General features: G+C 40.9%; 1 protein-coding gene across 1 annotated transcript in view; it reads right to left on the reverse strand.

The window, feature by feature from the left end:
• The window catches only part of LOC107599428 (neural cell adhesion molecule L1-like protein), a 29,057-nt gene extending 25,264 nt beyond the window's left edge, over positions 1 to 3,793 (reverse strand). Inside the window, exon 1 of the mRNA XM_016291009.1 lies at positions 3,593 to 3,793. The gene's annotated coding sequence lies outside the window, so the exon portion shown is untranslated. The remainder of the gene's footprint in view (positions 1 to 3,592) is intronic.
• Between the last annotated feature and the right edge of the window lie 8,053 nt (positions 3,794 to 11,846).

Below are 11,846 nucleotides of genomic sequence, written 5' to 3' on the forward strand. Positions count from 1 at the left end.
CTGGATGCAACAAATGCCTAGTTTATAATGGGTTTTAATGTTTTTCTCTCATCGCTCCGGCCGGGACAAGGCATCACAATATGGTAAGGGGTGTAACATTTCCGCTACCTGCTTGAGGTATTCGGTCAATCACAACGCACTAGATAGCTGGCCAATCAGAGCACACCTCGCTTTTCAGACCGATGAGCTTTGTAAAAATCGACGCGTTTCAGAAAGGCGGGGCATAGAGGAGAAACAATAATAAATATAATGTGTTTTTTTTACCTTAAACCGCATGAACACATTTCATTACACCAAATACACAAAATAATGTTCTTTTTAGCAACATCACATGACCCCTTTAAATAAGAACCTAACATTAGAGGACACAGATACGACAATAACATTTATAATACTAATAAGCCAACATCTCTGGCTCTTTTTTTTTTTTTGCTCAAAGTTATTTCAGAGTTTTGATCTCTCCTACTGAGAGAACATAACACAGATACGACAATAACATTTATAATACTAATAAGCCAACATCTCTGGCTCTTTTTTTTTTTGCTCAAAGTTATTTCAGAGTTTTGATCTCTCCTACTGAGAGAACATATCCTTTTTATTATATTATAATGAATATTTAATATTACATTTATACTTTGACTATAGCCTAGACATGTTGCATATTAATTGTACTATTTATGAACCTCAAAGCATATGTTTGTGTATTTTGTGTTACTCCATAATGATGTTCTATTTGAGGGCATTTGTAGTGTAGGTATAGGGCCCAAACGCTCTTTTTTTTTTTTTGCTCAAAGTTATTTCAGAGTTTTGATCTCTCCTACTGAGAGCTCTAAATATATAATGACTCAAGAGAAGGTACAAGCTTCACTGTTTTTGTTCATGTTCTTACCTCTTTGGTTTTACTACCAACCCAAAACACATACAGATTGGCACTTGCTTCTGTCTGCTGCAAAACAAATGAAAAAGAAACAAACAATGTTGCTCGTGAAAGGCATTTTCAGTGAAAACAAGTGATAATGAGAGATGCATTATACTGAGTAGCGACATACTCAGTAAGCTGTAAAGTTCAAATACCCTAAAATACAGGCATCTTGCATTGCTGGTCAATATTTCACAATTTCAGCTGTTTAAAAATACGTTAATGACCAGACCTAAGTCCCGCCCTGTCTGTAGGGCATGTTGTTTGTTCAAGATCAAGCATGTGAGTCAATTTTCAATTGAGTAAATGATTCATTGACATCACTCATAACACCTAAAAGACCCACAGGCATAATGACTTAACGTGTAGAATTAATGAACAAATATTTTTTGTACACAGATTCAAGTGTCACTTAGATGGATCAAAGTCCTCAGCACTACTCTCCTGGATCAGATTCCCTCCTTCTGCCTCCGCAAGGTTTGGTTGTATCCAAATTACGATACATTTACATCATCAATTCCAGCCCAACCATCAATTGTTTACAGCTCTAAATATATAATGACTCAAGAGAAGGTACAAGCTTCACTGTTTTGTTCATGTTCTTACCTCTTTGGTTTTACTACCAACCCAAAACACATACAGATTGGCACTTGCTTCTGTCTGCTGCAAAACAAATGAAAAAGAAACAAACAATGTTGCTCGTGAAAGGCATTTTCAGTGAAAACAAGTGATAATGAGAGATGCATTATACTGAGTAGCGACATACTCAGTAAGCTGTAAAGTTCAAATACCCTAAAATACAGGCATCTTGCATTGCTGGTCAATATTTCACAATTTCAGCTGTTTAAAAATACGTTAATGACCAGAATGCAATGTTCTACAGATGTGTTGTTGAGCCCAAATGCATAGAGCCCAAATTGAGAGCGAGAAAGAAACGAATTGTCCGCACGGCTAAGGTCACAGAAGATGGCTGTGAAGAATGAAAGAGATTGTTCAAATGCTCGGCAATCACAGATGTGTTGTCAAGTAGGGAGGAGGGGAGGGATAGAGAGAGAGACAGAGAGAGCGTAAAAAAGGCCCTATATGTGCCATTTCAAGTACATGTGAGAAGGAACTGACTGAGTGAGAAATTCCCTTTTGTGTCTCAGCTTTTATAATATTTTTTTTCATTACCCTCTTTCTTTGAAGTCTTTGAGATGAGTGGAAGTCTATGTGCCCTGGACAGCGATCATATTAGGCTGTTATCCGTGTTGAGTGGCCTGAAGTAGAGGGGATTGGAAACAGGCACACCAGGGGGACAGGAGTGTTATTTTGTGGGAACTGACACAGCAAGAGCCCTGGCTACGTTCATTCAGATCTGACGGATGTTGGCAATCTCCCAGGATGAAACTTGGTTGTAGCCAGACAAGATAACTGGAACTTGTGCCCAAGATTATCTCCTTCCCCTGACAAATCTAAAGCTAATTTACTTTTTTCCTCTTGTAGGTAGAATTTTTTATCCCTAAGGCATAAAAAGAAATATCTAATGTTTGTCATAGAGTAAATACCACACTAATTCCCCTCTGTATATTTTCCAAACAATGGCACACCTGTGTCTATTGACTTTTGTGGTGTGTAGAAGGTGATTCATATGAGCTATTAATGTAGAACATGCTACAACTTGTTCCGTAACATCTGGATAATCTTGTTTTAAATAAGCTATTTGACAGTTCTGTCGGAAGCACTAAAACAATCTGGATTTCTGTACCATGTCAATGCTAAGATAAACCACTGGCCTTTTTATTAACGTGTTACGAAACAGAACACAACACAAAGTTGTAAAGGGATATTTCCAGAGCAGTTTCAAACCACTTAGAGATATTTCAATTTAGACAAAATCTGCAAAATAATAAAAAAAAGGAAATTATAAATAAAAAAGGTTGCTTATTGGACACACTTTTATAACCTCATTGAGGTGCTTATAAAGATCCATACAGAAAATCCCCAAGATTAAAGAATCAAGTTACAGAGCAGGTAAACCATTTCCGCATCCTCTCTCATACTAAATAACCAACATAATAATAATAAAAGAAAAATGCATAAAGATAATCAAGAAAAATAGGTTGAACCATCATGTTCTGTTAAGATTGACTTTATTGGTTTTATGTTTGGGGTCTCACAGAGACCTTAAGAATGAATGTGAACAAATAATCATAATTATTTATTAAAAGTGTTCATTTCTAATTAAACACTTGTTTCCCCTCAAAATAATAATTTAAATAATTAAAAATATATTTTTGGACCGAATCAAAATCCAGGGTCAGAATTAGTAGTTTTCCCCCTATAAAAATGGTAACAGAACAGAACATGAGAACTAATAAGCCAAAACATTAATATGAGCGTCAAATAAAAATAAAAATTAATCTGACATAGACATTAGTCACAAGAAACATGCAAGAAAAAAAAAAGTGCAAAAATAAACAAGGTAGCACTTAATATTAAATCATATTTAAGCAATGGATAAAAAGAAAATCATTTTGCAGATCACACACTGCTTCATTGTCCCTCCAAAAGGCTCTCTGTAACACACGTGCGGGGGTCACAGCACACAATACTACAGTAGTTATTCCCTCTACCGGCTTGCTTTTATTTCAATCTCAGACAAACTCATCAAACAGAAGCCTAAATACTCACAGGAATCTGCTGCATTCTTGTTCGCTCGTCCCCAAAAAGACAGACGAACCTTCTTCTTCTGCTCAGTCTACTCCCACAGGCGTGAAAAACAGAGAGTGCTGAGGAAATCCAAAGAAACGTCTACCACAGCAGACGCGGGAGAGAAGCCCCGCCACTAGCGCGAAGAACGGTGCGGAGCGAGAGAGGCACTGGGGAGACATATGCTGCCAAAGCCTCTCGCCTGGCAAAGAAGCTCATTAAACGAGTGACAATCACTCCCACAAAGCCAGATCTGAGCGCTTTTCACATGGAGTATACAAAGAAGGAGAGATACAGAGAGAGAGAGAAGTGAGAGAGAATGAATGAGTGAGAGAGAATGAAAGAGAGCGAAGGAATTCTGGATAGAAGAAGCTGCATTTAAAGCACTCATGCATGGGGAGACTTGCCCATGTTTTGTGCCATGGATGTCAAGATCTGTGTTTTTCCTTTTGTAACACTGTCACTACGGTTAAATGGGGTTAATTTGGAGTTTCAGTATCATTTTATATTAAAAAGGAAAAACTGCAATACACATTTTTCAGATGACTATATTTCTGAGAAAACTACTAGTTTAGTCACGCTTTTACATTTTATGAAGACAGTGTGAGCAGTGCTTGCTGGTACAAGAGTAGCTATCATGATGTTCTGGGTGATTGCAAGGACGTTGCTATGCAGTTGCTAAGGTGTTCAATATGGTTTTTAGTGTGTTGCTATGCAGTTGCGAGCATGCTGCTAGGTAGTATTGGGTGATCAAAAGAACCCACCCCTGAGTCTATGATATGCTGGTCTATAGATATGGGTTTCACTCATTTTCTCATTGGCCAGGGTAAGTAGAAAATAAAATGTTTTATTAATATAAAATTTTAACCCTAAGATATCAAATCCCAAACCCTAAGCATGAACAACAGCAAAAGTGATGGTATCCTTAGCAAAAACTACAATACACATCCTTTCAGAAAACTATGCATGATCAAATCTGAGAAAAGCAGTATTTTATGATTTTTAGATACATTTTTAAATTTACATACATTTTTAAAAGTCATGTAATCAGTCATATTAGTTTAACCAAAAATGAAAATTCTCGTCTCTCATGTCGTTCTTTCATATTGTTCATACAATGTCAAGTCAAGTGTTCAAGTCAAATCGTCCAATGTTATTTTGATATTGTAATTTAAAATATCATTTTTGTTTTAAAAAAAAGGAAGGAAAAGACAGAGCTTTAGAACAATATGAGGTTCTGTAAATGATCACAGAATTTTTGGGTGTACTATCCCTTTAAATTATAGGTTCTCAATCTTAGGGGTCATGACCCCACATGGGGTCGCCAAAAATGCATATGATACATTGTACGATTTCTATACACTGTATCCTCTAGTACATATTGTACAGTACATATTTAATGTTTTTCCAGCATATTTTTATAGCTATAGGTTAGACAAATTATGTAGCTTCTCTAAAGTATTTTCCAAAACATAAGCTACAGTATGATTATGATTGTGCACTTTCAATTATAATATATATATACATCTGCTTCCAAACAGGATAATTAATCACTTAAATGTGTTTTCGTTAAGCCAAAACCATTTCCCCTTTCCTATTTAACATGTTTAATGGTGACGTGTCATGGCGAAAAACTACATTACCCACGATTCTGCAAAAATCTCTACCAATAGATTTCAATAGTCTGGTTCCTTTTCTCCATAGGGAAATTGACCATAATGTATAAACCTTAAAGACAGATCTGCACCAAAGTTTTCAGAATATGTTTTTGTTGAAGCCATCTGTTTGCATTATTTTAACTTATTTTTTGAATAGTCATGTATAACAGTAGACTTTGTGGTAAAAAACTGCATTACCCATGATGCTCTATAGAAAATTCCACCAATCAGAAAATGCGGTCAGAAAATCATGCCAAAAGAGCTTGCAGGGAACACCCACTCCGATGAAGCACTGCAAATAGTTTTATATTTCACCATTTGCAATGCTTCATGGGATTGTAGTTAATTTCCTCATTAAAGCCATTAAGTACAAAGTCTTGTTGTTTTGTCTAATTTAAAAAAAAAAATAATAATCAAATCAAAGTTTGTAATATTGTGATTCACCTCGTAGCTGGCTGATTTGGTTTGTGGCCTATAACTCTTTAATGTGAACTGATTTTTTAAAATCCCTATAGGAAAAAAAAATGAATGGGAAACACTTTCGGAACCAAAGTTGCTGAAAAATGGTCAGGGACTATTGCTAAGGTGTTAGGAGTAGATTGATAATGTTGCTATGTGGTTGCAGTAGTGTTATGAATGTTGCTAGAGTGTTCTGAGTGACTGGCAATCATCAAAATTATCATTCCAACAATCGCAGCACAAACTAGGAAGAGATCATTACTAAGTATTGAGTTAAATGAATTAAATACTAAGTAGGCGAAATAGTCATGTATAACAGTAGACTTTGTGGTAAAAAACTGCATTACCCATGATGCTCTATAGAAAATTCCACCAGTCAGAAAATCATGCCAAAAGAGCTTGCAGGGAACACCCACTCCGATGAAGCGCTGCAAATAGTTTTATATTTCACCATTTGCAATGCTTCATGGGATTGTAGTTAATTTCCTCATTAAAGCCATTAAGTACAAAGTCTTGTTGTTTTGTCTAATTTAAAAAAAAAAAAATAATCAAATCAAAGTTTGTAATATTGTGATTCACCTCGTAGCTGGCTGATTTGGTTTGTGGCCTATAACTCTTTAATGTGAACTGATTTTTTAAAATCCCTATAGGAAAAAAAAATGAATGGGAAACACTTTCGGAACCAAAGTTGCTGAAAAATGGTCAGGGACTATTGCTAAGGTGTTAGGAGTAGATTGATAATGTTGCTATGTGGTTGCAGTAGTGTTATGAATGTTGCTAGAGTGTTCTGAGTGACTGGCAATCATCAAAATTATCATTCCAACAATCGCAGCACAAACTAGGAAGAGATCATTACTAAGTATTGAGTTAAATGAATTAAATACTAAGTAGGCGCATTAACAGTAATGTTTGTCTTAATAAGCACAGCGAACAAATATAACATCTACTATTGATGCTAAGCTGTTCTGCAAAGAGCCCATTCATCTGAACTTGGGCGGTAATGTGAACAAGACCCTTTAAATACCCCCCTATACTGGTTGAAGGAGGGACAGAGACAGGTTTTGGCAGGAAGAGAGGGTTGTTTGATAGCGTGAGCAGATTGCCAGACAGAGAGAACACTCAAAGTGCCACTGTGCCGGTGCTGAACTGACGGGGCCCTTCCAGTCCCCAGCGTGTCCTTTTTAAGTGCTCGAAGGATGAAGCTGCCATTATGGCCGCACAAAACAGAAAGACGGCTGATGAACTTCATAGGAATGCTTCTTCCTGAAAGCAACAGGGTTAGAATAGAGTGACGGGAGGGAGTATAGAGAGCGAACGGGAGGGCAAGCTGCCAGTTCCACCAAGCTTAGTCTTCATGCAACCAGGCCGAACAAACCTGACATTGTTTTGGGCACTGCCTAGGGGATCACATCCATTCTTTCTTTTTCTTTTCCTCCGCTCCTCAATTTCATTCACCGTTCACAGTCAGAATCCACTCTCTCGCTTTTCCGCTTTGGAGGAATCGGACAAGGTTGTTTGATCTGTCATTATCATGTTCTACGCCCACTTATGTTGTTTGTTTTGTTGCTTGGTAATTGAATAAACTATATATGACTGAATAACCTCACTTATGAAAAGGAGTCAAACAAAACAATATTGTGTGCTGCAGTTAACATGTCTGTACTAGGAGTAACAATAACTATTTAAAAATGCTTTTACTTGATACAAGACCATTAAGAAGCAAATAAAGCATATACAAATAAAGCATAAGGCTCATACAATACAGTTTGTGCACATCGACATACTTAGGCACTCACAACACAAAATGTCTTCTAAATATGTCTACTGGGGCTGCTGCTGCTTTCAGAGTTTTAGCAGCATACACGTGTCATAAATGTACAAGAATTACAATTACTATTATTACCCACAGAAAGGAATATAAATACACAGAAATAAACATTACTGATGCTAGGATCTAATGTCTCAATGCAGTGTAGCAGACACCATATTCAATGTTGAATAGTAAGGGGAAAAACATAATTTGCATTTGCTGGAGGCCTATAGCCTATATGAAATTTGGCCCACAATATAATAATAATAATAATAATAATGATAATAAAACAGTCCACTCATACTCACCCCCGTGTCTCTCCAAATTCCTATGACGTTTTCATTAGTGATACAGGAAAATGGTCATTGTAAATGTCAAGCTCCAAAAAGCAAATAAAAGTAGTCCACATGATCATGTTCGCCATTCCAAGTTATCGGAATTCATTTGATTGTTTTGTTTTAAAAACAGTCCTATTCACACAGAATCGCGTCCTTCCTCATTCGAATATGGCGCACACGCAGGAACTTTTGTTTGTTTGTTTACATAAGTGCAGCCAGTGAGCGCGCTCGATGCCATAAGAAACTGTGCGCAAATCTTATTGGTTTATTATTAGATTCGCAAATCTTATCGAGTCTATCCCCAATGCGTTTTCTCTGATCGGATAGCTTTCTTATAAGTTAAAATTCAGTCTTACTACATTTAACCCTTTAGGCGCCAGGAATTTGATCAGTAATATTCAGGAAATAATAGATATTGAATGGATGTTTGAACTTATTTGCATGTTTTTGTTGTTGTTGTCTTTTTATCCTCATTCTAATTGATCAGAAAAGAGATCGGCCATTACAGACTCTGTGAACTCTGACACCGCCGCGTCAGCACAGTGGGCAGAGAAAGGAGGGGTCGCCGTCCGGTCGCTCAGCCAGTGCACTGTGGAGAATGTAGTCCATAACGCGAGAATTGAAGGCTTTTCTCCGCACGGAAGAGTTGCAGCAAATGCGTCTCGGATCCTTTCAGTCTATGATGATCATATTACAAGTTATATACGATGAAGAACGGTCAGCGCGCCGTGGAGAGCCTTGGAGAGCAGTGGACGCGCGTCTGGGGAGACTTTAGCAGCGATTCTCTGTGAGTTTGAGAGTGTTACCCTTTGTTATGAAACGTGTTAGCTATACTAGCACGCCGATACACTGTTTGCTGACAGAAAAGTACAGTACATTATGCATTTCAGTATTTACAATGAAACCATTTTTTAAAATTTCCTCCATTGTATGTGTGTAGGGCAAACATTTGAATTTGAGTATGAAAAATTTAGGCGAAAATTCCAAAAAACGCCCAGAGTTCAAGTGGTTTTAAACTTTGATAGCACAGTATAAGGTTTAACAAGCTAGATTTATTTTTATATTCAAGTGTCTGTTCAAATGAATTAACTCTGATTCAATGACTCATTTGCATCATCATTTTAAAATGTTAAGAGAAGTGGCTTTTGTCATCTATTAGTGTAGAAAGCGTTCATGATTTTTACTCTCTCTATAGTAATATGTAGTAATATGTCCAAAAATATGTCCAAACCTTGTCTGAGGATAGTCAATTTAACATTTCCCCATAACCATAACTGTACAGACACAAGAGGGAAAATGCACAACCTGCAAAAACCACAAAACAGTGAAAGGCACAGAAGAGTGAAGCACAGGTGCATTTCTCTATGGGAAATAACCCCCCTCTAACCTTCAGCCAATGCTGACAACCTACACAATGAGCTCACCTGGGCCCTGATCAATGCCCTGCAGCATGTCAAGATGATATATGCACTAGCATTTCGAGTGTGTCTCAGAGCTGGTGATATAGGCTGAGGCATAAAGACCGCTGTACGGCATGTACAGGTCAGGGGCAGGACGAGCCCAGTTCACCAGACCGAATAAAGATGGTCTCCTGCTGACTGAACGCTAATTCAGCGTGCAATGATTACTGAACTGAACTCTTTCCAGACCTACAGAACCTCCAAATTATGCTACTTTTATAATCTAAACAAACAGTAATTAGACATTTTCACCACTTTTGATATGCTTTATGCATCTATTTCATGACATGTTGTGCAACAGATGTATTTTAACCCTCTGGGATCTGAGGGGGTTTTTGGGTCCTGGAGAAGTTTTGACATTTGTGCTTTTTTCAGTTTCTTATAAAAATATTAATGGCTAAAGTCTGATTACACTATATTCAGCACAAACTGTGCTACAATAATAAGTGAGCAGCATGCATGTATAAGAATTTTTGAGAAAATAAGGTTTATGCTTGGTTAGTGAAAAAAGTCGCTGAAATATGGTCTTCAATTTAATTTGTTTAATTTATTAAACATTTTTTTGTTACATTTCAATAATTAATTTGTGTAGTGTAATAATGTAATTAATACTTTTAGATAACAGTAAATAATATGACTTTTAAAGCCACTTTTTGTAGAATTTACTCACCACAAGTTGTCACAGTCTTCAGCCGGTGTGCCCAGGAGGGCCACCAGATGACTGTGTTCTGGGAGCACATGGCTTGTGTTGTGTTTGTCTGTTGCCATGTGCTCTCTCCTGTCTATTGTCTGCCCCCTCCCATCTTGTTACCTCGTTATTGTTTTAGTTGCTCCACCTGTGTCTCCCTCGTTAGCCTCCTCGTTTGGTTCCTATTTATTCTCCTTGTGTCTGCCGTCCTGTGCTGATCCGTCATTTCTCATTGTGTGTGTTTCGTGTCTGCATGTGTGCAGCTTTAGGCCTGCCTGTCTGTTTTTCCCCCTCGGGGTGGTTTGAGTTTGTTTTTGTTTAATTTTTTACTAAAATAAAATACCATGTCTCCAGCGATTGAGTCCTCGCTTCATCTCCCCGCACGCACCGTGACAGAACGGATCAGCCACATGGGGACTCAGCGGAGAATGGGCTCACCCCGACTACCGATCTCTACTCTCTCCAGCCCCCTCTACCAGCGCATGCTCCAGCTGGAGACCCTGAGCTCCCTCCGGCAACGAGGGACCGAGCTGAGGGAGTTTGCCGGGGAGTTTAAGAGGGTTGCAGAGGGTCTGGGCTACAATGACTCTGCACTAAAGGACTTATTAAATTATGCCCTTGATGAGCCCATTAGCCCCTGGAGCATGCTAGGGTGCAAGCATGTGTCCTTCGAGAGGTTTGTGGAGTTCGTGGCACGTTCTTCAGCTAAGGGGGCTGCAGCGCCTCCTGTGATGGCCGACCAGGCTGCAGCGCCCCCGAAGGTGGCCGACCAGGCTGCAGTGCCCCCGAAGGTGGCCGACGAAGCTGCAGTGTCACCTTCTCGGAAACGGAGGAGGGGGAAGAAGAAGAATGGGTCCGCCTCACCACCCCTAGAGGTGGCCAAAGAGGCTGCAGCGCCCCCAGAGGCGGCTGATGAAGCTGCAGCGCTCCAAGTGGTGGCCGAAGAGGTTGCAGCGCCCCCAGAGGCGGCCAATGAAGCTGCAGTACACCCGGTGGTGGCCGAAGAGGTTGCAGCGCCCCCAGAGGCGGCCAATGAAGCTGCAGCGCTCCCGGTGGTGGCCGAAGAGGTTGCAGCGCCACCCTCTCGAAAACGGAGGAGGAGGAGGAAGAAGGCTTCTTCCGTCCTTCAAGGCCCTGGTGCCCTGCCGGCGCCGCCCAAGCTCCTCGCCCTGCCGGCTTTGCCCTGCCAGCTCCCTTCTTGAGGCAGGATTCGCTCTTGCTGCCTGCCCTGCCGGCCCCGCCCTAGCCTCCTGCCGGCCCCGCCCTGGCCTCCTGCCCTGCCGGCCGTACCCTGGCCTCCTGCCCTGCCGGCCCCGCCCTAGCCTCCTGCCGGCCCCGCCCTAGCCTCCTGCCGGCCCCGCCCTAGCCTCCTGCCGGCCCCGCCCTAGCCTCCTGCCGGCCCCGCCCTAGCCTCCTGCCGGCCCCGCCCTAGCCTCCTGCCGGCCCCGCCCTAGCCTCCTGCCGGCCCCGCCCTAGCCTCCTGCCGGCCCCGCCCTAGCCTCCTGCCGGCCCCGCCCTAGCCTCCTGCCGGCCCCGCCCTAGCCTCCTGCCGGCCCCGCCCTGGCACCCTGGTTTACCTCTATCCCCAGGGCCTCTTCCACTACACGGGCCTGGCCCACCATCCCTCCCCCTGATCCACCTCCGTTCCGCCTCCCTCCGGGTTTGCTCTTGGAGCGTCTGGAATCCACTCCTTAAGGGGGGGGGGGTTCTGTCACAGTCTTCAGCCGGTGTGCCCAGGAGGGCCACCAGATGACTGTGTTCTGGGAGCACATGGCTTGTGTTGTGTTTGTCTGTTGCCATGTGCTCTCTCCTGTCTATTGTCT

Source organism: Sinocyclocheilus grahami, unplaced genomic scaffold (assembly GCF_001515645.1).
Source record: "Sinocyclocheilus grahami isolate Dianchi unplaced genomic scaffold, SAMN03320097.WGS_v1.1 scaffold266.1, whole genome shotgun sequence".
Classification (NCBI taxonomy): domain Eukaryota; kingdom Metazoa; phylum Chordata; class Actinopteri; order Cypriniformes; family Cyprinidae; genus Sinocyclocheilus; species Sinocyclocheilus grahami.